The following is a 26225-nucleotide window of genomic DNA, read 5'->3' as shown; positions in this document are numbered from 1 at the left end:
GAAATGAAAAGAAACCTGGAGTAGCTATACTCATATCAGATAAACTTTAAAATAAAGAATGTTACAAGAGACAAGGAAGGACAGTATATAATGATCAAGGGATCAATCCAAGAATAACATATAACAATTATAAATATATATGCACCCAACATAGGAGCACCTCAATACATAAGACAACTGCTAAGAGCTATAAAAGAGGAAATCGACAGTAACACAATAATAGTGGGGGAATTTAACACCTCCCTTACACCAATGGACAGATCATCCAAACAGAAAATTAATATGGAAACAAAAGCATTAAATGACACAAAAGACCACATAGCTTTGATTGATATTTATAGGACATTCCATCCAAAAACAGCAGATTACGCTTTCTTCTCAAGTGCACACAGAATATTCTCTAGGATAGATCACATCTTGGGTCACAGATCAAGCCTCAGTAAATTTAAGAAAATTGAAATCATATCAAGCATCCTTTCTGACCACAATGCTATGAGAGTAGAAATGAATTACAGGGAAAAAAACACAAACACATGAAGGCTAAACAATACATTACTAAACAACCAAGAGATCACTGAAGAAATCAAAGAGGAAATCAAAAAATACCTAGAGAGAAATGACAATGATAACACGACGATCCAAAACCTATGGGATGCAGCAAAAGCAGTTCTAAGAGGGAAGTTTATAGCTATACAAGCCTACCTCAAGAAATAAGAAAAATCTCAAGTAAACAACCTAACTTTACACCTAAAGGAACTAGACAAAGAAGAACAAACAAAACCCAAAGTTAGCAGAAGGAAAGAAATCATAAAGATCAGAGCAGAAATAAATGAAATAGAAACGAAGAAAACAATAGCAAAGATCAATAAAACTAAAAGCTGGTTCTTTGAGAAGATAAACAAAATTGATAAACCATTAGCCAGACTCATCAAGAAAAAGAGGGAGAGGACTCAAATCAATAAAATTAGAAATGATAAAGGAGAAGTTACAACAGACACGGCAGAAATACAAAGCATCCTAAGAGATTACTACAAGCAGCTCTTTGCCAATAAAACGGACAACCTGGAAGAAATGGACAAATGCGTAGAAAGGTATAACCTTCCAAGACTGAACCAGGAAGAAACGGAAAATATGAACAGACCAATCACAAGTAATGAAATTGAAACTGTGATTAAAAATCTTCCAACAAACAAAAGTCCAGGACCAGATGGCTTCACAGGTGAATTCTATCAAACATTTAGGGAAGACCTAACACCCATCCCTCTCAAACTCTTCCAAAAAATTGCAGATGAAGGAACACTCCCAAACTCATTCAATGAGGCCACCATCACCCTGATACCAAACTGGACAAAGATACTACAAACAAAGAAAATTACAGACCAATATCATTGATGAATATAGATGCAAAAATCCTCAACAAAATACTAGCAAACAGAATCCAACAACACATTAAAAGGATCATACACCACGATCAAGTGGGATTTATCCCAGGGATGCAAGGCTTCTTCAATATACACAAATCAATCAATGTGATACACCATATTAAAAAATTGAGGAATAAAAACCATATGATCATCTCAATAGATGCAGAAAAAGCTTTTGACAAAATTCAACACCAACTTATGATGAAAACTCTTCAGAAAGTGGGCATAGAGGGAACCTTCCTCAACATAATAAAGGCCGTATATGACAAACCCACAGCAAACTTTATTCTCAATGGTGAAACACTGAAAGCATTTTCTCTAAGATCAGGAACGAGACAAGGATGTCCACTCTCACCACTACTATTCAACATAGTTTTGGAAGTCCTAGCCACAGCAATCAGAGAAGAAAAAGAAATAAAAGAAATACAAATTGGAAAAGAAGAAGTTAAACTGTCACTGTTTGCAGATGACATGATACTCTACATAGAGAGTCCTAAAAATGCCACCAGAAAACTATTAGAGCTAATCAATGAATTTGGTAAAGTAGCAGGATACAAAATTAATGCACAGAAATCTCTTGCATTCCTATACACTAATGATGAAAAATCTGAAAGAGAAATTATGGAAACACTCCCATTTACCATTTCAACAAAAAGAATAATATACCTGGGAATAAACCTACCTAGTGAGACAAAAGACCTGTATGCAGAAAACTATAAGACACTGATGAAAGAAATTAAAGATGATACCAACAGATGGAGAGATATACCATGTTCTTGGATTGGAAGAATCAATATTGTGAAAATGACTATACTACCCAAAGCAATCTACAGATTCAATGCAATCCCTATCAAATTACCCATGTCATTTTTTACAGAACTAGAACAAAAAATCTTAAAATTTGTATGGAGACACAAAAGACCCCAAATAGCCAAAGCAGTCTTGAGGGAAAAAAATGGAGCTAGAGGAATCAGACTCTCTGACTTCAGACTATACTACAAAGCTACAGTAATCAAGACAATATGGTACTGTCACAAAAACAGAAACATAGATCAATGGAAGAAGATAGAAAGCCCAGAGATAAACCCACATACCTATAGTCAACTAATCTATGACAAAGGAGGCAAGGATATACAATGGAGAAAAGACAGTCTCTTCAATAAGTGGTGCTGGGAAAACTGGACAGCTACATGTAAAAGAATGAAATTAGAACACTCCTTAACACCTTACACAAAAATAAACTCAAAATTGATTCGAGACCCAAATGTAAGACTGGACCCTATAAAACTCTTAGAGGAAAACATAGGCAGAACTGTGTTTGACATAAATCACAGCACGATCTTTTTTGATCCACCTCCTAGAGTAATATAAGTAAAAACAAAAAATAAACAAATGGGACCAAATGAAACTTCAAAGCTTTTGCACAGCAAAGGAAACCATAAACAAGACAAAAAGACAGCCCTCAGAATGGGAGAGAATATTTGCAAACGAATCAACGGACAAAGGATTAATCTCCAAAATATATAAAGAGCGCATGCAGCTCAATATTAAAGAAACAAACAACCCAATCCAAAAATGGGCAGAAGACCTAAATAGACATTTCACCAAAGAAGACATACCGTTGGCCAAAAGCACATGAAAAGCTGCTCAACTTCACTAATTATTACAGAAATGAAATCAAAACTACAATAAGGTATCACCTCACACCAGTTAGAATGAGCATCATCAGAAAATCTACAAAGAACAAATGCTGGAGAGCGTGTGGAGAAAAGGGAACCCTCTTGCACTTTTGGTGGGAATGTAAATTGATACAGACACTATGGAGAACAGTATGGAGGTTCCTTAAAAAACGAAAAATAGAATTACCATATGATCCAGCAATCCCACTACTGGGCATATACCCAGAGAAAACCATAATTCAAAAAGACACATGCACCCCAATGTTCATTGCAGCACTGTTTACAATAGCCAGGTCATGGAAGCAACCTAAATGCCCATTGACAGACGAATGGATAAAGAAGATATGGTACATATATACAATGGAATATTACTCAGCCATAAAAAGGAACAAAATTGGGTCATTTGTTGAGATGTGGATGGACCTAGAGACTGTCATACAGAGTGAAGTAAGTCAGAAAGAGAAAAACAAATATCGTAAATTAATGCATGTATGTGGAACCTAGAAAAATGGTATAGATGAACCGGTATGCAGGGAAGAGTTGAGACACAGATGTGGAGAACAAACCTATGGACACCAAGGGGGAAAACCGCGGTGGGGTGGGGATTATGGTGTGCTGAATTGGGCGATTGGGATTGACGTGTATACACTGATGTGTATAAAATTGATGACTAATAAGAACCTGCAGTATAGAAAAACAAACAAACAAACAAACAAACAACTAATACTAAACTTTCTTTGGGTTATTTGTATGGAAATTTGTTAATATAATAGTTTCAGACATTAAATAAACAAAAAACAACAACAGAAAAACCCCCCATGACATGGCTTAGCCCTTCATCTGTCTGGCATAAAACAGGGGCAGCTCGAACGGAGAGACAGAGAGGAACTGGATAATCTTATCCTTTTCCGAGCTGTCTCTTTTTGCTTCCCTTCTCTTGCCTCAGAGAAGAGGCAACCGTCCCAGAGCCTCAGAGCTGAGCTGGGCTACACATCGATAAATGCTTGCCTGGTAGAGCTGGGGAGGTTTCTTTTCTTTTTTGGCCATGTGTCTTATTTTAGTAATAAGCAACAAGCAATACAGAGAATGCTCAGACTGAGGGGGAAGAGGATAAGACAGACAATCCTCACAACTCTGGTGAAAGCCTGTTCCTGGGGGTGTGGGTAGGAGCACTGCCCATGGAGAAATGCGTTTCATCAATGGTTCTGAAGAGGAAAAGGAGCCCCAGGAGGGGACAGAGACTGGAACAAGCCACACAGGGAACCAAATCAAAAAGCGGTCAGTAAGAAGAGCAAGGCTTATAGCAGCCCCAAAGTTAAAAAGCAGAGAGCTTAGAAATGCAAAAGGCTACCTACCTATGCTGTTCTTCGGGGCGCAGGCTGGCTGCTGGTTTGGGGTCAAGGTCAGGGGCTCAGAGAGGCCCTAGGAAGAGGAATGGCTACATAACTTGCAAGGCTCAGTGCAAAATGAAAATGCAGGGTCCTTTGTTCAAGAACTATTAAGAATTCCAAGACAGTGACAGCAGAAGATTAAACTAAGCCTGGGCCTTATTGAGCGTTGGACCCTGTGGGACTGCATGGGACCCAAACCCATGAAGCCAGCCTTACCTAGGAACTTTTTTTTTTCCTGCGGTACGCGTGCCTCTCACTGTTGTGGCCTCTCCCGTTGTGGAGCACAGGCTCTGGATGTGCAGGCTCAGCGGCCATGGCTCACGGGCCCAGCCGCTCCGTGGCACGTGGGATCCTCCCGGGCCAGGGCACAAACCTGCGTCCCCTGCATCAGCAGGCAGACTCTCAACCACTGCGCCACCAGGGAAGCCCTACCTAGGAACATTTTTAAGTGGATCCCCAAATATAGGCTCATTTTATTTTATTTTATTTTATTTTTTGGCCGCGCGGCCTGTGGGATCTTAGTTCCCTGACCAGGGATCGAACCTGTTCCCCCTGCAGTGGAAGCGTGGAGTCTTAACTATTGGACCGCTAGGGAAGTCCCTCACTATTTTTCTTAATAAATCGAGATGATAGGGCTAGAATAACGTTTGTGTTGTTTTGTTCCAAGCTTTGTTTTCTGAATTTGAAAACTTTTATATTATTTTATATTGTATAATATATATTCTATTAAAACAATGCAATTGTCTAGTCATAACAGTAAATGAAGAGAAAGTGTGAATATCTCTTGCAGATGTGCATGAATGGCCAAGCACCTGTCCTTTAAATAGGAGCTCTGTTTCCTATTTCCTTTAACGGCCCTGGTCATGTGTGATTTTGACTGAGGCTCTGGAAAATGGAGAATAAAGGAGGGGAAGACTATTTCCAGGACTCGCCTTCTCTCAGCCCCATCCTGCACATATATTCTCATTCTGGGCTCTTCTCCCAGCTCCCCTCCCTCCCAAATCTTTCCCTGAGCTCTTTAATGTTCATTCTGTTTATTTGTCACCCCTTGTGGCAGCTGTTAAACCAGATCCTTACTTTGAGACTTGATAATTAAATGGAAAGAATTAAGCATTTATCCTGCCTTTCCAGTAGGAACTATATTTCAGCATAATTAAATAGCCATAGTTTCATTTAACTTTGTATTTATTTAACACTTACATAGTACTTACCATGCACCAGGCCTCATTCTGATTGCTTTAGTAATACTGCCTCCTTTAATTCTCATAGCAACCACATTTTACAGATGAGGAAATTGAGGCACTGAGCAGTTAAGTGACTTAGTCACACAGGTAGCAATGGTGGGACCAGGATTGGAATATAGACAGTCTGACTCCAAAGTCCATACTCTTACCGCTGCCCTAGGCTGCCCTGGTTGAACAAAGGAAGTTCTTTCTTGAAGAATGTCAGCTAGTAAATAGAGATGGAGTGGTAGAATTAAGAAACTATTTTTAAAACTCTCATGAATTCATTGACCCAGGCAAAAATTGTCAAGTGGGATTAAAACTATTGTGTGGATAGTTGATGTGGAGCTGGACATCTGTGTGGGGCTAAAGTAACAGTCCACAGACTATTTTCTGGGCATCGGGAGGCAAAGATAACTCTTTAATGGATCTGGCTGCCATCATGCTGATGCAGTGGTCAATCATAGCATTACTACCGGTGAAGCAACCAGACGTGTGTCTTCTGATGTGCTGCAGTATGTGACACAATGCTACGTTGATGTACACTAGCCAAAGATATTGGACTTGAATGTGATCAAGCCTTTAGACCTAACGTCCTGTTTACAGGAAATATAGGAGATTGAGGAACAGCTAAATAATACCACAAGCAAGCACGTAGACAAATCCCAAAAGTGGGACGTTCTTCAGAACAACTGGCCTGGTTTCTTCAATAAGTCAATTTAACATGAAATTAAAAAAGAGTGTTCTGAAGTCAAGGAGATATAAGGGACATTATCAGATGAATGCATGATTTTGGACTGAATCCTGATTTGGACAAACCAGCTGTAAAGGATATTTCTGGAATAATTGGGCAAAATTTGAGTACGGGGCTTCCCTGGTGGCACAGTAGTTGAGAGTCCGCCTGCCGATTCAGGGGACACGGGTTTGTGCCCCGGTCCGGGAAGATCCCACATGCCACGGAGCGGCTGGGCCCGTGAGCCATGGCCACTGAGCCTGCACGTCCGGAGCCTGTGCTCCGCAACGGGAGAGGCCACAACGGTGAGAGGCCTGCGTACCGCAAAAAAAAAAAAAAAAAAAAAAAATTTTGAGTACGGTTTGAGCATTAGAAGGTGTTAAAGAATTTGTACACTGAAGTAAAGAATATATATGATTATTTTAAAAATGTCCCCTCAAAAGTAAATTAGGTCCTTCACTCTCACTCTTTTACAGCATGGTCTGTCCACTTCTTTGCTCTGAGTCCTGGCTCCCTGCTTGCACATTGCTTCCTGCAGCAGATGTTGTTGATGCTCCACCCATGTCTTCTGGGCTTTTAACATTTCTGTCCATGCTAGTCTGACTTCCAACTACCAGCTCCTCTGTCTCTTTGCCTGGAGTTTTTTCTCCAGCCCCTAGAGCCCTCTTTGCCTGCACATGGAAGAAGCCAGAAGTACCAGGGGATGCATGACCTCCCTAAGACAGCTCTGAATCAATAACTGACAGGAGAGGGTTATCCCTCAGGTGGGATAACTCTGAGATGCATGTTCTACTGTACTTCCTAGGATTCTCCAGCATGATTAAGCTCCAGTTATCCACAGTGGTAATTTGCTTTATAGCACACCCATTTATTGGCTTTCTTCTCTCCCATATCTCACTTCCCCACTCCTTTATGGGAATTTCCTACAATCACCTCCCAAACAGTGTACGTATACTGGAATCCTTATCTCAGAGTCTGATTTGGGAACAATCCAAACTGAAACATTTCCCCTAGAGCTGTCTCCTGTGGGAATTGCTCTTTCTCCCAAAGTCGGAGAGCAAGAGAGACACCACCAGCTTTTTCCTAGCGCCCTTGTTTCACTCCTGTGCAACATTTCTTCCTTCTTTCATTCTCACACCATTTACTCCTATGCCTCCTCATTGCTATCATTTATCGGCATCCTGGTCACTACGCCAGATCCATGGAAGATTCTGGTACTCCTCTGTACTCCCCTTCCTGTCATTAGCCCGAGGGCCCCATATGGAAGTCCCAACTCAGCTTCTTGGCGCCTTCATCTCAGGTTATCTTCAGCTCTGCCCCATTTCACCCACTGCCTTAGCCACACTATGGACCTCATCATCACCCACTGCTCTATCTATGAATCTCTAAACTCCAATTTCCATCCTTAAACTGTAAGATCCCACTTCACCAGCTGTTTTTCTTTTTTGATATCTGGTTTTGGACCTGGCTGCATCTGCCCTATGAGCCCCCACCCAAAGTCAGTCATATAATCTACCTTTTCTGAGAACTGCTGGAGAAGATCACCCAAGCTTGAAGATCATTGACATGGTCTTCAGCCTCATTTGAACTCTCAGCTCTTAGTCAATCTTTTGCTTATGGTTATCAGCCTCTCTCTCTAGTAATGTTCTTGCCAGTTGCCTAGGACCCTTCTCATTCGCTCCCAACCTCTTCCAACTGGGTTTCCATTTTGCCTCTGAGTCTTGGCTCTGTCCTCTTTTACACTCTTCCTTTTCCCATCTAGTGGTTCCATTCTTCCTCAAGGACTTGGCTCAAATGTGTATGCACAACATTTCCTCTAGCTGTCCCTTCAGGACCCCAACTCTGGCTCTAGGCTTGGACTGCCAGCTCTGCTGGGCCCATCCAACTTCACTGCTTCCCTAGTGCTTTCCCCTCCCCTCTCAACCACTAAAAGGGGATTCAGACAACTCCTATTCATCAATTCATCTTTTCAACAAATAGTTGTTACGTATCTCTTGGGCCTGGTGACAGGTGCACTGCCAAGAACTATGTTAGGTGCTGGGATATGATGGTAAATGAGAAAGACAACATTTCTGACCTCATGGCCTTGCACACTGTGACATTACCGTTGAAGAAATCTGATAGAAAATATTAATAGTAAGAAGGAACTACTTTAGGTAGGGTAGTTAGGGAACACCTCTATGAGGAAGTAACATTTGATTCAGGACTTGAAGCTTTAAAAGGAAGCAGACATCTGAAGAACCCAGTGGAAAAGCATTTTAGGCAGAGGGAACTACAAATGAAAGAGTTCTGAGGCTAGAAAGAGCTTGATACATAACGCAAATACAGAAGGCCAATATGGACGAAGCATAGTAAGTTGAGGGGAGAAGAGTAGGAGAAATGCATGGGGCCATATCTGGTAGGAGTTTGAATTTTATTTTAAGTGTGATGGGAATCCAGTAGAGGGTTTTGATCAGGAGAGTGACATGATTTAATTTCCATTTTTAAACGATTACCTTATCTTACAGTTTGGGCAAGAGATGAGTTTCCCTTGAGTTTGAAATTTATTTTAAGTGTGATGGGAATCCAGTAAAGGGTTTTGATCAGGAGAGTGACATGATTTAATTTCCATTTTTAAACGATTACCTCATCTTACAGTTTGGGCAAGAGATGAGTTTCCCTTGGGCTAGGATAGTAAAAGTGGAGGTGGGAGAACTGGATGAATTAGAAATTCATATTGGATGTAGAATGGTCAGGATTTGCTGATGGATTAAATTTGGGGAGTAAGAGAGAAGGAGGAATCAATGATGACTCCCAGGTTTCTTACATACGTTAGTGTCATTTTTCTAAGATGGAAAACATGGGGAAAGACAGATTGGGTGGGAGGAGGGTGTCAAGAGTTCTATTTTATAGGTGTCGTATTACAGATGTCCAATAGAAGTCCAAGTGTCGATTTTAAATGGGCAGGTGTATATGTGAATCTGAAGTTTAGAGTATTTTTAGGGTCTTCACTGGGAATCATCAGCATAAAGATGGTATTTAGAGCCATAGACAGTGATGAAACCACTTAAGGAGTGATTTGAGAGAGAAGAGAAGAGGGAGCTCAAGATAAAATATGGGTAACTGTTATATTTAGAGTTCAGGTAGAGGACCCTGAGAAGTAAAGATTGGTTAAAAAAAATACGGTATTTACAAAGCCAAAGAGGAAAAGTTTCAAGGAAATAAGGAGTGATCACCTATGTCAAATGCTAATGAGAGGGCTAATAAAATTAGGACAAAAATGTAATCATTGGATTTTTGGGGGGGGGAGTCAAAAGCCCCATGTTTTATTATTATTACTGAAGAAGGAGCACCTAAAAAAAGGGTTTGAAGGGTTAAGTACAAGGTCTTAAATTGATCATTTTTATCCTTTTGTTTAATTTTGTCATTCTACCCTTTCTCAAGCTCCTTTGTAGATCACAAGTAGATTTATTTATTTATTTGTTTGTTTATTTATTTACTTTTTAACACCTTTATTGGAGTATAATTGCTTTACAATGGTGTGTTAGTTTCTGCTTTATAACCAAGTGAATCAGCTATACATATACATATGTTCCCATATCTTCTCCCTCTTGCGTCTCCCTCTCTCCCACCCTCTCTATCCCACCCCTCCAGGCGGTCACAAAGCACCGAGCTGATCTCCCTGTGCAATGCAGCTGCTTCCCACTAGCTATCTATTTTACATTTGGTAGTGTATATATGTCCACGCCACTCTCTCACTTCGTCCCAGGTTACCCTTCCCCCTCTCCGCGTCCTCAAATCCATTCTCTACGTCTGCGTCTTTATTGCTGTCCTGTCCCTAGGTTCTTCAGAACCATTTTTTTTTTTTTAGATTCTATATATATGTGTTAGCATACGGTATTTGTTTTTCTCTTTCTGACTTACTTCACTCTGTATGATTATTGGATTTTGCAACATAGATATCTCTGGGGATTTGACAAGAGTGGTTTCAGTAGATTGATGGGCATAGAAGCCAGACTGGAGTGGATTTAAGATGAAATAAGGCGTGAGGAAGAAGAGATTGCATGTGTAGGCAATTCTTTCAAGAATGTTTTCTGTTAATGGATACAGAAATGTGGGGAAGCAGCTGGAGGGATAGTAGGGTCAAGGAAAAGTTTATTTGGGGGATAGTAAATGCTAACTCATGAATTATATGCTGCTAAGAATTGTATGTTGCTAAGAATTATTTAGTAGAGAGACTTCCCTGGTGGTCCAGAGGTTAAGACTCCGTGCTCCCAATGCACAGGGCCTGGGTTCGATCCCTGGTCAGGGAGCTAAGATCCCACATACCACAACTAAGCCCATGCGATGCAACTACTGAGCCTTTGTGCTCTAGAGCCTGCACACTGCAACTAGAGAACCCCGTGCACGGCAATGAAGATCCAGCACAGCCAAAATAAATAAATAAATAAATAAATAAATAAAAGAATTATTCAGTAGAGACAGCAAAAGTCCTCATAAAGGAGAGAAGTGATGTCGTGGCAATGACTTCTAGATATCCTCTAATAACTGTCTCCTCCTCTTCCACGATAATAAAACTCCCAATTCATAGCTGGCCTCATGACCTACTAGAATAAAGGTTATACTTTCCAGCCTTCTTTGCTGCTAGATGTGTCAATATAACTATCTCTGGCTAATAAGATATAACCAGAAGTGTCATGTGACAGCTCTTGGGAACCTTCTTTGAAAGACAGCTGGCACATGCCCTTTGTCCCATCTTTTGTCCTTTCCTCCATCCAGTTGCCTGAAATTTGGATGTGATGGCTGGAACCCAAGCTACTGTTTTGGGCCTTGAGGACAAGGGCCACATCCCAGGGATGCACTGAGTTGAGAGGCACATGAGCTTTGAAGATTTTGTGGAGCAGGGTCACCATATCAACTCTGGACTGCCTACTTTCATTCCTTTATGTGTGAGAGAAATAAACTCTCTTGTCTAAGTCACTATTATTTTGGACCCCTGTTGCTCACAGATGAACCTAATCCTAACTGATTTAGGTGGGATCCAATGCACAAGTGAAAGGAATGGTCTTTAACAGCAGACAGTTCATCCAATATATCAGAAAGTAAGGGTACAGGTAGAGGTAGGTGGGTAGATGTGGTGGTGAGAAAGTAAGGAAGTTCTCATTTAATTCATTCTCTTTTCTCAATGCGGTGGGAGGTGAGGTTTTCAGCTGAGAATGGAGATGGACAGTAGAGGGTTGTATGTAGAATAGAGAAGGTATCAGACAGAATTTAATATCTAGAAGAGCAAGGAGATGGCTTTAACATCTGTGAGGAACCCTCTATTAGAGCTGAATTATTTCTCTCCTTATTTCTACCAGCCCTGTTCTCCTGAATCCTTGACTCCATGGTCATTTTTTTGTGCTTTATTTTCTAGAGTACCCTGATTCCGATATCCTCATGATTTCCACCCAGTACTTCCAAAGCTGTGCCCTCTCCCTGAGTTCTCCAGATAGGATTCCTCTGGGATCTCAGTGCTTTCCTAAAGCTGAACTAGATTTGCCATGCCCTTGTTGGACTGGATTGGCAGGTTTTAACACCCCACCCCACCCTGGTCTCACCATTTACTTTTCTGATTTGCCTCATAGGCCTTCTAGCTTTCTCTCTCTTAAGCAAACTCTGGCCATCAACTGACACCTTCTCCACTTTTCATCCCAATTTCCACCTTGCCTTTCTTTCAAACCCTAGTTCTTGTCGCACTTCCTTCAGGAAGCCTTTTCTAACTCGTTTCATCTACCTTGATTTTTAAATTAGTGAATGAGTAAGTTGACACCTAGTATGTGACTAGAGTTGATTTCTGTCTCTGAATAACTATCCATAAGTATCCATATACTTATAATCTGTACCACATAGTTGAACACGTGACATGTGGAAGTTTATTCCCACTCTTTGCACTCTCCCCTTTCTTTCCTTGCACCTTAACCTCTTACTAAGAGTGGACTTTTTGCAAATAAAAGTTTCAACATTTTCCCCCTCCAAAATGAAGCATTGGAGTCATGCTTCAAGATGAACTCGATACTAGCAAGAGAGGTTTATGTTGTACATGTGTTACTCTGAAGAGCATGAAAGACCATAGATAGTGTTTCTTGGACCAGTTACATCAGACCCAATCTGGAGAGCTGGTTAAAAAATGAAGATTTCTATGAGCCAAGAGACATATGTAAAAATATTTAGGGCAATGTTATTTATAAGAGCCAAGGAAACAAACAATAACAACAACAAAACTGGAAACAACCCAAATGACCATGAACAAGAGAATGGATAAATAAATTGTGCTGTACTCACAAAATGGAATACTGCATAGCAATGAAAATGACTAAACTACAGTCAAATGCACCAACATGAATGAATCTCAAAAACAGTGTTGAATGATAAAGCAAGTTGCCAAAGAATATAAATAGTATGACATCATTATATAAAGTCCTAAAACAAGCAAGCTAAATAGTTTTTTCTAATTCAAAGATACAATCACATGTGGAAAACAATAAGAAAAGCAAAAAGTAATTAATATAAAATTCAGAAAAGTGCTTGCCTCTTGGAGGAAGAGAGAGGAATGCAACTGGGGAGGGGTACACAGAGAAATGTTCTATTTAGAAAGCTCAGTGTTTGGTACATGGGTGTTCATTGCACTACAGTTCTTTAAATTATACATATGTATCATATATACCCTTTCGTATGCAGACCTCACAGTGAAAAATTTAAGTGTAGATTTCTAGTCCCTGCTCAGATCTACTGAACCTGAATTATTAATAGTGAAGTTCCTGAATCTACGTTGTCATTTGGTACCCTGAATGGTTCTGTAGTCAGAACTACTGACATGAGGCCTCTTTACATACATAACCCATAGAGCCAGGAACCTGGAGCTGAAAAGCAGGCTAGAAAAAGACCCAAACGTCTGTGGAAGAAAAGAGAAAGAGAAACTATAGAGCAAAGGGACGCCAGATACCCCTTCCAGATGCCTATGTGTTGCCTGGTAGAAGACCTGAGGTTTTGGAAAAGTCAAGACAATTTGTATACCATTCTTTGAGTTCCATATTTTAATTGTGATTGGTCATAGAAAAGCCTTTTCTATATCTACACACCCTCCCAGATATTACAGGCATAAGTAAAGTGTTACATGAGGTTTTTTGTTCATCTTACTACAAGTTCCACAACAGTATGTGTACTAGTCAGCTAGGGCTGCGATGACAAAATACCACAGACTGAGTGGCTTAAACAACTGTATTTTCTCACAGTTGTAGAGGCTAGAAGTCCGAGATCAAGGTGTCTACACGGTTGGTTTCTTCTGAGGCCTCTTTCCTTGGCTTGCAAATGGACACCTTCTGGTTGTGTGTTCACGTGGTTGTCTCTCTGTGCGAGCATGTGTTTGGTGTCTCTGCCTGTGTCCTAACTTCTTTTAATAAGGACACAGTCATATTGGATTCGGGCCCTTCCTAATGATCCCATTTTAACTTAATGTTCTCTTTAACGTCCCTATCCGCTGCATTCTGAGTTACTAGGGATGAGGGGTTCAACATATGAATTGGGGAGGGGCGCAATTCAGCCCATCACAGTATGGAATGTGTATTTTGGTTTTGTTTGTTTGTTTTGGTATGACCTTTATGGTACCCTGCAGAGAGCTGTGCATACAGTGGTGCCTAATTCATATTGATTGCTTGATCAGTAACTCAGCTAAAAGGTTTGGTGGGGAAAAAGGTATAAAGCAATGTGTAAAATGGATTCATCTTTCTCCAGAGTTGACTGGTTGTCGCATGTTCATCAGATTGACTAGCTGATCAGTTATCTTCAATTCAAAATAAGCCAGACATTAAGAATCCAGGAGACATTCACTCCAAAACATTATAAAGCATTAAGCTGCTTGAAGGCTGAGCTCTTAGCAGTTTGACATTTCCTTTAAAAGCTGTTGGAATCCCTCTCTCCAGGAAACCCCGTCAGAGGGAGCTTAGTGTTTTACTTACCCAAGTCTTTGCAGCAATGAATTAAACATGTATCGAAAAGGGAGGCGTCAAATCTTGCAGTATCTCCCTGTCCCATGCTGAGCTGGCACGTCCCAAGGACAAGGCCAATCACCTCGTCATGGAATGGTGGCGTCAGACAGATGTATTGGAGAGGAGGAAAAAAAGCAAAGAAAACACTTCCCTTGGCAAAGAAAGAGCCTTTGATTTAGAGCTGCTGAGACTGTTTCTTTGACTCCTACTAGCACCGGCCTGCCCTCTGGGGGATCTGGCAGGCATGTGGGGATTGGGAATAAGGGAAGGAAGCAGAATTTTGTAAAGGAAAGACACAAAGCAAACCTGGCCAGACCCTGCTAATAAACATCCAATGTGCACATCCACATCTACCACTTCATTTCACCTTGACAACAACCTTAGGAAATAGGCAGGACAGGTACTATTTCTCTCTCATTATAGATATGAAAAGAAGCCCAGAGAGATGGAGACGTGTACAGACAGCTGGCTGGTGGTAGAGCTGAGGCTAGAGTCCAGGGTTCCAGGGATCTTTTAACAGACTGGTTCTCCTTGGATTAAGAATTAATCTAATTTTCCTGCCACCACAATTTTATATACGGAGCAGGGGGAGATGATTTACACCACAGATTTTAGAATGAGAACGTAACCTTGGAAATCATCAGAAGAGAATACAAGAATTCAGGGAAAGGCCCAGTGGGACTCCAGAGGTCTATTTCTTTCCATAACTCACTTTGTAAAACCACCTCTGTGAGATTGCCTGGCTTGTGCCTCCTCTGAAATATCCAACTTATCCAACTTCAGTAGTGACCCATGAGGTCTCCCTGTGCCAAGCCCTGCTTACCACTCTGACCTCCTCTCTCTCCAAGTCTCTACTATTGTCCCACGATCCAGCCAACAGGACCATGAACAGTTCCTGGAGCATGCTGGATTCACACCTCCCAGCCTTCTAACACTTGCTTTTCTGCCTCCTTCAGTCTCATGAGCTCTCCATTCTCCCAGTCTGTTAGTCACTTCTTGGTCTCCCTTCTCTACCAAGCAGGACCCCATGGCATGCCCCCCTCAGCATTATTGTCCCTTTGCTAGCACCCTTACACTTCATTCACACACACCCAACCAAACCCCAACTGGGGACAGCACAACGTGACTTCTTTGCTCCTACAGTTGAATGGCTAAGCACTGCTGGAGGCATATCCCACAACTCTGGAGACTGCTGCTCCTATAAACTTCCAGTCTCTTCAGCTAGGCCTGCAGCCCACTCATCAGGCCTCTCACTTGTCCATGGTCCAATCCCTCTCACACTCTTCTCGATGATGTCTCCAAACTTTTCACTACCCTCCTCAGTCCCTTTACTTGACCTTGCTTGCCTCCCTCTTGGCAGAAAACTTTGCTTCCTACCTCACTGAGAAATTTGAGGACATTGGGATGGATCTCTCCAACTTCCTACTCCCATCAACTACAGTCTCCTCTCCATCTGCACCCATCCTTCCTTTCTTCTCCCCCAGTCTCAGAGGGTGAGGTACCCCCTTCCTGTTTAAGGCCAACACTTTTACCCAGGCCTTGGACCTACCCCTCCTGCTTCCTCCAGGACCTTACTCTGTCAGATGACCCCTTTCTCCCTCATCCTCTATATCTCTTCCTCAACTGGATTCTTCCTCTCAGCCTAAAAATTCAAGTCTCTCTTATAAAAACAAAACAAAAAAGCCAAAACAAACCCAAACCTTTTTTTGGGGCCCTCTTTCTTGATCACTTCTAGCTACTATTCAGTCTCTTTTCCTCTCCTTCTCATCTAATTTTCTCAGGAGAGTATTCTACATATGCTATGTTCACATTCTTTTTTTTTTTTTGCAGTACGCCGGCCTCTCACTGTTGTGGCCTCTCCCGTTGTGGAGCACAGGTTCCAGACGCGCAGGCTCAGCGGCCATGGCTCACGGGCCTAGCCGCTCCGCAGCATGTGGGATCTTCCCGGACCGGGGCACGAACCCGTGTCCTCTGCATCGGCAGGCGGACTCTCAACCACTGCGCCACCAGGGAAGCCCTGTTCACATTCTTTACATTCACTTCTCAACCAACTAAAGTCTGGCTTCTGTCCCTCCCCTACTACTTTGCTAAATACTCTTGCTAAAAATCACTAGTTGCCTACTCCTTGCCAACTCAATGGACACTGCTCAGTTCTTAGCAAATCTCTCTGAGGTTTTTGAGATTTCTGACCACTCCCTCTTTAAAGAAAAAAAATAACAGGCTCTTGGCTTCCACAGCCCCCTGTTCTCCTTGTTAATACCCATTATTTATCCCTCTGCACGTGTGTAAGCTCCTTTTCTGCCACTTACCCCTTCACTGTTGGTATTCCCCACTGTTGTCCTTAGCCCACTGCTTTCATCCTGTGGTAGTTTCTCCCTGCATGATCTCATTCATTCTCATGTTAGTAACTCCTCTTTTGGTTGGAGAAAAACAAAAAAACCCTCACTCAAATTATCCTCGATGGCTTGGCTTTGATTTGAGGCTGCACATAGACTGAGATGGGAATTCTATCAGGTAGTGAAGCAGCTTCAAGAATGGGCAAGTCCCTCCATCTTTTTCTTGGGCCACATGCTCACTTTCTCTGTCTCTCTCTTTTTGTATCCTTTTGTCCAGTGTCTACTCCATTCTTCTCTTTCTACTGCCTGATATCCTCTGTTTATCCATTGTTTTCGTCCCCTTCTTACTTCAGCTTCAAATGGCCTCAGCTTGTCATGTCCCAATTTTCTACAATTTTCCATCTTCGACTTCCAGTGTTAACTGGCCTAGAGTCTCTGCAGTTCTTAGTTCAAAATCCTTAGAGAGAGAGAGATTCTAATAATCCCAGTTTATCTTTTTCACCAGGCCATGGGTTATAAATCTCTGGTCAGTTCACAGATTGGCTGCCCTTGGGTCAGGGACATACTTGGTTCCATTGGCTGCAAGCACGGCAGGTGGAGGGGAGTAGGTTAGATGGATCATGTAGCACAAACTATAGCTGCTTGGACATCAGTCAGTGGATGCATTAAGTTCCCTTAGAAGTGCTGTGGTCATGGCAGGCCATGACTAATATCCCCAGTGTAATCTCACATCTAAATCTCTAGCATAGTCTCTCCCCAGGGCTTTAAACGTTTTAAATTTTATTTTATTTTATTTTATTTTTTTTGCAGTATGCGGGCCTCTCACTGTTGTGGCCTCTCCCGTTGTGGAGCACAGGCTCCGGACACGCAGGCTCAGCGGCCATGGCTCACGGGCCCAGCCGCTCTGCGGCATGTGGGATCTTCCCAGACTGGGGCACGAACCCGTGTGCCCTGCATCGGCAGGTGGACTCTCAACCACTGAGCCACCAGGGAAGCCCAAAACGTTTTAAATTTTTAATATTAAAATGGAAGCATTTAAATTTCAAAATGCGTGCTAGGCATCACCTCTCGGATACTCCCTAGGCACGTTAAACTCAACTTGTCCAAAAGGGGAAATTCTCCATTTTCTTCTAAACCAGCACTACCTTTTGGATTCTCTATCGTAGTTGATGGCACCACCATTTTATTGCTCTTTTTATTACTGCTGTTGTTAGTACTATCCATAAAGCTACCCAAACTAGAGATCTGAGTATCATTTTGAAGTTTCCTTCACATAAATCATCCATATTCAATTGATCACAAAGCCCTGCCTATTTTACCTCCTGATTTTTTTTCCCCATTCCCTCCTTTCCACAGTGCTCCAGTTTAGGCCACCATTATTTTTCACGTGGATGGTAGCAACAGCCTCCCAACTGGGTTCCCCTTTTATGGTCTTGTCCCTCTATAACCCATCCCTCACACCGCAGTAGAGTGATCTATATTTCTGAAAACATACATGACCATTCCTCTTCTCTGTCTTAGATCTTGCAATGACTCTCTGTTGTCTACTGGATCAAGACTAAGCACTTAAAATAACGTACAAGGCCCTGCTCTTCCTGTGCTCCAGCTCCTCAGCTACCACGACTTGCCTTTCATTTCACATCTCAGCATCACCACACTGTTTATTCCCTCCACACAACATGCTGTTTCTCACCTCTATGCCTTTGCTTCTGCGGACCCTCTCTGCTTGGAATACCTTCGCCCTGTTCCTTCCTCCACATGACGGGATCATTCAGATTCTGTTCAGGTATAACTTCCTCCAGGAAACTACTTTGTCTTCTCTCCTGTTTCCAATGTGAACAAGGCAGTCCTCTATGTTCTAATTATGTCCTGGTCTTATTTCTAGCATTGCGTATCTTCCCACATTGCTCTTCAGAGGGCAGAACCTGTGTCTTATTCATATCTATATTACTAACACCTAGCATAGGTCTTGGCATGCAGTAGCGGCTTAATTTTTGTTGAATGCATGAAAGAAGGAGAGGAAAAGGACGCTGAGGCAATAATAGGCAGGCCGTTGAGACAAAGGAGATGGGGAGGATGAGGGGAAGAGGGAGGGAAGATAGAGAAGATGGGAGGGGAGAGTGAGAGAGAGAATGAGAGGAACCACCACAGTGGGTCAAAATCATCTTTCCTCTGACCTAACTCAGAGAAATTAGCCAGAGGGCTGGGAGCTGGCTCATCCCCCTTTTCCCTCTCCTAGAATCACAAAAGCTGGCAGAGCTATGTCAAGGGCTGGGCACAAGAAGCCCTGGAGATAGATGGAAATGCAGGCTAAAGGGCTGTCAGCTGGGTCACTGCTGACAGCTGTAGCAAAAGGGCAGCAGACTATAAGAGGATGTGGTCCTGCTGGGCTGCTGGAACCAGAGATGGGAGAGCCATTCGTTATTAATAACCATAACTAGGCCGTGGTGGCGCAGAGAGGTGACTGCCTCCAACTGGCTAGGATTCCACTTTTCAAATAAGCCATCGCTTCTCACACCTGTGGGTAATGGCGCAGTTCCCAAAATGAAGCCACAGTCCTATCAGCCAATCCCAGGTGGTTTGGGCTTTTAAACCACATAGAGAAATGACAAATGACAAGGGCTTTGAAATAAGAGGCTGAAAGCCTAGGAATTATGATAGTGTGGCCTGGACTCAAGGAAGACTAATCCTAGTAGAAGCAGAAAGAAGTCCCTTCCCCTGGAACAGGATGCTCCATCCTCCTGTTTCCCCCAAACCACTCCTGGCTCAGGCTTCCCCATTTCTGTCAAGGATATAAATAGCCTCTCAGTCACCAGGCTCTTCCTCACTATTTAATCATTAATTAGCCAGACTTGCTTAATCTTTCTATAAAATTTCTCTCTGCTCTTCCCCAGTTAAGTTCTTTACACTCAGGTTAACATATAACATAGTTACCTCCTAAAGCCCAAAGTCTTCAGTGGTTCCATGGTGTCCAACAAATGGAATCCACACTGCTAATCCCAAGCTCTCTTTCCAGTTTTGTTTCTTACCATCTCCAGTATCAACCTTTTACTCCTGCCAGTCTAGAAACTCGCAGTTTTCTGAACTCTCCCTTATGCTGTCCTACATCTGGGCTTGACTTGAGGATTCCTTCCACCTAAAATGCTCTTCACCAATCTCTCCCCCCGGGACATCACTGCTAAGTCCATACTCAGAGCCAAGAACAGCCCCTGTCATTTACTATCAGTGTGAAATTGGGCAAGTTCTGTTGCCCGCCTAAACTTCCATTTCCTCATCAGTAAATGGGGGTAAAAACAATACCATTCAGGGCTGATGAGAGAAATACATAAATTTTTAAAAGGCATTCAGTGCTCTAGTTATGTTCAGAAGAGGGAATTATTGAAAAGATAGCAGGTTGCTCACAGAATCAACTGGAAAGTCTGGCTATCCAGTTCAGAAAAGGGTCAGGGACCAAGGGAAGCTGGGCAGGGAGACCCACATCTCAGGGCTCAGTAGCTCATCTCATCTCAGTAGCTCACATCTCAGGGTCAGTCTAACTAAAATGCCACTGCTGATGCTACCTTGCCACGGGTACCACCCTTGGACTCCTGACCCCCCTCTGCTTAAGTGCTCCGTGAATGGTAGCTTTCATATTAAATCTTCACCATCTTTTGAGGCTCAACTCAATTACCACACTAATGATACCTACTGCCCCCCAGTTTCCAACATCCTGAAATGTTGATATTCTCACTTGATCCTTTCAAGCACCTGGTCAGGTAGAAAGTAGCCAGCTGGAGCAGAACTGGTTAGGTCTAGGATACATGGCCAGTAAGTGACAGACTGAAAGCCAGGTCTTCTGTCCCTAAATTCTATAACAGTAAAATTTATTTGGTGATTACTATGTGTCATGCACTAATCTAAGAGTTTTGTGTGTATTAACTTATCTAATCTTAATATAACCCTATGAGATAGGTATTATTATATAGCCCCATTTTACAGTTGGGGAAGTGAGGAACAGAGAGGTTTAGTAACTTGCCAAGGTCATAGAGCTGATAAATACCAGATCTGAACCCAGACAGTTAAGCCTTAGAGTCTATCTTCTTAACTGCAACACATAGGCCAGAGTGCCTTCAGAGCCTAAGCTCTTAACTACTGTACCGTATTGCATTGCAAGTCTGAGATCCCTTTTATGCAGACTAATGTTCTTCCTTTTTCAGTGACCAGTCCAATCACCTCAGCTAGAAGTGATGCCACACACCTAGTTCATCTCTCACGCTACAGGGTAGATATGAAGCATTTACAAGACATTAAGTTCCTTGAGGGCAATGTGCTATATCGCTTGTAGCACTTTGTAACTGGTGAGTGATTGAGTGAAGGAGGAACTGAGTGAAAGAGAAAAAAGACAAGTGAATTCAGCTATGGAGAAATGGGCATTGGGTCCAGGGTGCGTGTTGGGGGAGGATTACAAACCTGGTCAAGCTCCACGTCAGAGGCCCATATGATTAAGGCCCAGGGATGACTCTGAGGGTTCCCCAGCATCCCAAAGCTGAACTGGAGCCCAAGATTTGCTGATGATTGGACCTTGTCTTAGTTTGCTAGGGCCGCCATAACAAAATACCACAGACTGGTGAGCTTAAGCAACAGAAAGTTATTTTCTTATAGTTCTGAAGGCTGAAAGTCCAATGTGCCAGCAGGCTTAGATTCCTTGAGGCCAATCTCCTTAGCCTATAGATGGCCACCCTCTTGATGCCTCTTCAAGTGGTTGTCCCTCTGTGCCTGCATGCCCCTGGTGTCCCTTTTGTGTGCTCAACTTTCCTCTTCTTCTTTTTTTTTTTAAATAAATATATTTATCTTATTTATTTATTTTTGTCTGACTTTGGGTCTTTTTTTTTTTTGGTTGGGGGTAGGAGTTTACTAATTAATTTATTTATTTTTGCTGTGTTGGGTCTTCATTTCTGTGCGAGGGCTTTCTCTAGTTGTGGCAAGCGGGGGCCACTCTTCATCGCAGTGTGCGGGCCTCTCACTATCGCGGCCTCTCTTGTTGCGGAGCACAGGCTCCAGACGCGCAGGCTCAGTAGTTGTGGCTCACGGGCCCAGTTACTCCGCGGCATGTGGGATCCTCCCAGACCAGGGCTCGAACCTTTGTTGGTGCACACGGGCTTTCTCTAGTTGCGGCGAGCGGGGGCTACTCTTCGTTGCGGCGCATGGGCTTCTCGTTGAGGTGGCTTCTCTTGTTGTGGAGCACGGGCTCTAGGCACGCGGGCTCAGTAGTTGTGGCTCATGGGCTTTAGAGCGCTGGCTCAGTAGTTGTGGCGCACGGGCTTACTTGCTCCGCGGCATGTGGGATCTTCCCAGACCAGGGCTCGAACCCATGTCTTCTGCATTGGCAGGTGGATTCTTAACCACTGCACCACCAGGGAAGCCCCTTTCCTCTTCTTATAAGGACATCAGTCCAATTGGATTAGGGCCGACCTTGAGGGCCTCATTTTATACCTAATTACCTCTTTAAAGGCCTATCTCCATATACAGTAACATTGTGAGGTATTGGGGTTAGAGCTTCAACATATGAATTTTGGGGGATACAATTTAGCACGTAACAGAACCCTTCCCCCATCTTACCCTTGGCTTTTTCCCAACTATGGTAGAAGGGAAATGGGTGTGCAGTGGAGGTAAACGCATTGAGTCACACTGGGCCTTGTTCACCTACCCGGGGACCTTAGGCCTGTGTAACTCTATGCATTTGCCTTTGGCCTGAAGTGGGTAGAAAGTATCTTTTGAGATTGGACTTAAGGTTAAACAGGACAATGCTGGCAACTTTAGTGCATCCCTTCCAGATATACAGAAAATGAAAGTTGTGCCATCTGGCTTTTAATATTCCACTTGGGTGCTGTCTATTTAGTTAATAAAAGAAAACCCTAATCACTGTCCTTTGCTAAGCGAGCTGTTATAACATCTGTTTGAAAGCCCCCTACACACAAGTAATTAAACAAGCACCGTGTCCTCTGGGGGTGAGGAAGGGAAGTCAGCTGTACTGCCAGTGTTCTCCAGCTGCACAATGCTCAACATCCCAGAGTGCTAGTTCATTCAGCAGCTATTTACTCAATGTCTACCATTGCCCAGGCCCCAAGGGAGGAGGTGGGAATAGAGACAGAGAGGGAGGCCTAGTTCTTGCCCTTAAGAAGCTTACAGTCTAGTGGCGGAGAAAAATGGGTAGCCAGATAATTCAGTACAGTGATCAGTGCTCTGGCAGAGGGTGACACCGGGTGCTGTGCAAGGCGAGGAGGGGCATCTCACCCGGCCTTGGGAGCCAGAGCAGGTTTCCTGGAAGAGGAGGAGATGAAGAGCTCAGTCAGGAAGAGGGACTTCCCTGGTAGCCCAGTGGTTAAGACTCTGTGCTCCCGATAAAGGGGGCGTGGTTTCCCTGGTTGGGGATCCTGCATGCCACACAGTATGGCCAAAAATTAAAAAAAAAAAAAAGAGAGCTCAGTCCTGAAGAAGCAGAAGTTAGAAGTTAGTGAGTTAAAGATGGGAACAGGCTGGGGTGGGAAGGTGAGTAGATGCTGCAAGCAAGGTGATTGTGTTGCACAAGTCCAGGGGGCACCATTCACCCTGTGGTCTATGATAGAAACTGCCCCTGGAGTTATGTGACTCAGTGACAGAAAGGAATCAGCCTCCCAATTTTCCACAAAACCTTTTTTTTTTTTAACTGGTTGGTGCTTTTTCTCTTTCCTTTTTTTCTTTTTAATTTTATGTTGGAGTATAGTTGATTAACAATTTTGTGTCAATTTCAAGTGTACATCCAGAAAACCTTTAGAAAGCTAGACTGAGATTCTGGGCTAAATGCAAAGAAAAGGTCTTTAGGAGGAGGTTATGGCACGAGGGAAGGGGGCACGAGTGGGTTTCTAGGTTCCTACAAAGACTGAGTTGAGATCTCCATTGAAAGCATCTCACCATGCCCCCCTAGACCTGGAAACAGTGCTGGGGCCTGGCTGGAGAAAGGAAAGGCTGTCAGGAGGTAAAGCTGGAGAAGGCTGCAACTTCAGACCAGGAACGCTAAGAGGCAAGACTCATCCCTAACGGAAACCAGGAAAGAAATTCACTGTCAGTCTCATATTTTACAATCAGGAATGGCTCATTTTCATGAACTCACTTTTAATACGAGAAAGCCCTGGGCAAGATTGCGAAATAAAATAATCATACTCCTTTCATTCATACTGTATTGTGTGGTTTACATAAAGTTTCATTTTCTTATTTTTTTCATCCTAGCTTCACAATAAGCCAACGAGGCAGGTAGAACAGGGATTGCCACTCCCTTCTGCCAGATGATAAAACTGAGGCCCAGAACAGTTAAGTTACCCCAATTCATAGGGAAGCAGCCGAGCTAGAATTCAGGCCCTTTCAGACCTGGTGCATGCTTGTTCCACTCACCATGGAGAAAGACCTGCCTTTGACAGCTTGCTGGCAAGCTCCCTCACCCCAGCCTCCTGCCTTGGGGCATCACACTCCTTACATCCACTTAGGATTTTTCACCCCTTCGGCAGCTACCCTTTCTAGGCCACATGACCTCATCCACATCCAGCCTTTCTCTTATCTCAGGAATGTGTCCAGGTAGAGAAGCTCTTTTTAAGGTTCTACTCCATGGGAGGGGGGGAGAACTTACCCACTAACCTAATTAATATTCCTGAGAGGTTTGGGAAATGACTGTTACCCCTCCCAGAGAACAGTGCACTTTAAGTTCTCAATGCCTTAATCCAAAGGATGGACTCCAATGGTGAGAATTCTAGCGTTTTGGCCTATTTGAAGCACACTCAGATCCTACCTTGTACGTGCCCCCAGCACACACACACCCTGGGACTAGCCCCACCTGGGTGAGCTAACAAGCTACTCATCTTGTCCTTTGCCCATAGGTTAGACAACTGCCTTCTGCCCTCTGAACCCCACGTACCCAGGGACCACATCTCCTTGACTCACAGCTGACCACTGGCACGGTGGCCAGCTGGCACCGTGAGCTCTCCAGGGAGAGCCAGCTTCGGGTGCTAATGGCACACTCCTGCCTGGTCTGGAGAGCCGGCCCCCCGCCATAGGTGCCCCCTTCCTGCCCCTCCAGGTAGCTGCAGCTTCCCTCTCCTTTCCCCTGGGATGCTCTGGGATTCTTGTCAGGTCAGAGCCAGGAGGCGTGCGGCCCAGGTTTGCCACGATGGGAAAATGGAAATCATGGAAATCACAATCACAGAGCACACGTGTGCTCTGTGCTGACCGAGGTACCAGTCCTGGGGCAGGTCCGCTCAGGCCTCTGATAAGACCCTGGGAAGAGAAAGGAGGAGAAAGGTTTCACTTAAAAGCCAATGAAGCCCAGAAAGGACAGTGCCTTTCTGTAGGAAGCGCTTATGCCTGGCATTGAGCTGGAGGAAAGCGGCCATGCTCCCCATAACTGGGAAAAGGGATGGAGCTGCACAGGCCTGGTGAGGGGGGAGTCCTGGGGGCGCTGGGAGGGAGAGCAGGAGGCCCATTTAGCACTTTGCTCCTGCCGCCTCCCTCGGGCTGGCAGGTACAGTGGGGGAGCGCCGATTCCTCTCCCAGCAAGAACTCTGTGGAGCCACCACTGTGGGAAGGGGAGTCCTTTAGTCCTCTGTGCTACTTGCCCGTAGGGCTGTGCCCCTGGCCCTGAGTTGCCCTCTGGGCTCCTCCCTCAGAGCCCCTTCCCGTCCCTGGTCTCTCCTATCCAGGCCCTCAGTCAACCCTGCTGTCCTCCAGCCCCCTCCTTCCACGGTGAGGACTCCACAGTTTAATTATGCTCCAGCACTGTGTTTCCCTGTTCCCCTGGCTATAAAACTGCCTAATTTAGCTCTCTAGATCTATTTAGATCTCTGATTGATATGACAGTTGGAGCGTATATCTCCCCCACCTCTGCCCTTTATTTTCTGAAATCTGTTTGCCTTTCTCAAGTCTTCACAACTGGAACTGAAATTAGAGCTGTAAAGCACATCATGCCAGTGGCTGCAATGAAACTAAATCTCCGTTCAAAAATGCTTATTCATATTGTATTCCAAATGTTCTATTTCACGTGCCAAAGCTTTTACCACTAGCAACAAGCCATTGGAGAAATAAGTACTAAATGTAAATCGAGTTAGACCAGCCATGGGTCCTATTTGAAATGACTGGTCAGAACAGATAAATTCAGAGTGAAGTGGAAAGGGAATTCCTTCTAATTAGGAAACAGGGTTTTGTATACCCTCTCTATCAATATGTTTTTGTCTCCCTTTTTATCTTCCGTGTAGTAAGGAAGAAAGAAGTAGAGAGAATGGGGCAGCTGAAAAAGCAAATGAAGTTAAAGTAGTTTGCATTTGCATAGTCTAGGTCAGTGGTTCTCAAACTTGAACCTGAATCAAAATCACCTATGGGTCTGGGGCAGGGCCTGAGAATTTTCATGCTAACATGTCCCCAGGTGGTACTA

At 43.5% G+C, this 26225-nt stretch overlaps 1 pseudogene across 1 annotated transcript in view; it reads right to left on the bottom strand.

Moving 5' to 3' along the window:
* Window positions 1-25911, bottom strand: part of LOC307069768 (rho GTPase-activating protein 12-like) — a 34129-nt pseudogene extending 8218 nt beyond the window's left edge. The window contains exons 1-3 of the transcript in view: window positions 25852-25911; window positions 24743-25075; window positions 23066-23092 (exon numbers count right to left, since the gene is read on the bottom strand). The product of the transcript in view is annotated as a rho GTPase-activating protein 12-like (transcript). The remainder of the gene's footprint in view (window positions 1-23065; window positions 23093-24742; window positions 25076-25851) is intronic.
* Window positions 25912-26225: the final 314 nt, after the last annotated feature.

This window comes from Hyperoodon ampullatus (genome assembly GCF_949752795.1).
Source record: "Hyperoodon ampullatus genome assembly, chromosome: X".
Taxonomy (NCBI): Eukaryota; Metazoa; Chordata; class Mammalia; order Artiodactyla; family Ziphiidae; genus Hyperoodon; species Hyperoodon ampullatus.
The sequence above is the reverse complement of the archived record's forward strand: the minus strand, read 5'-3'. Positions and strand labels throughout refer to the sequence as shown.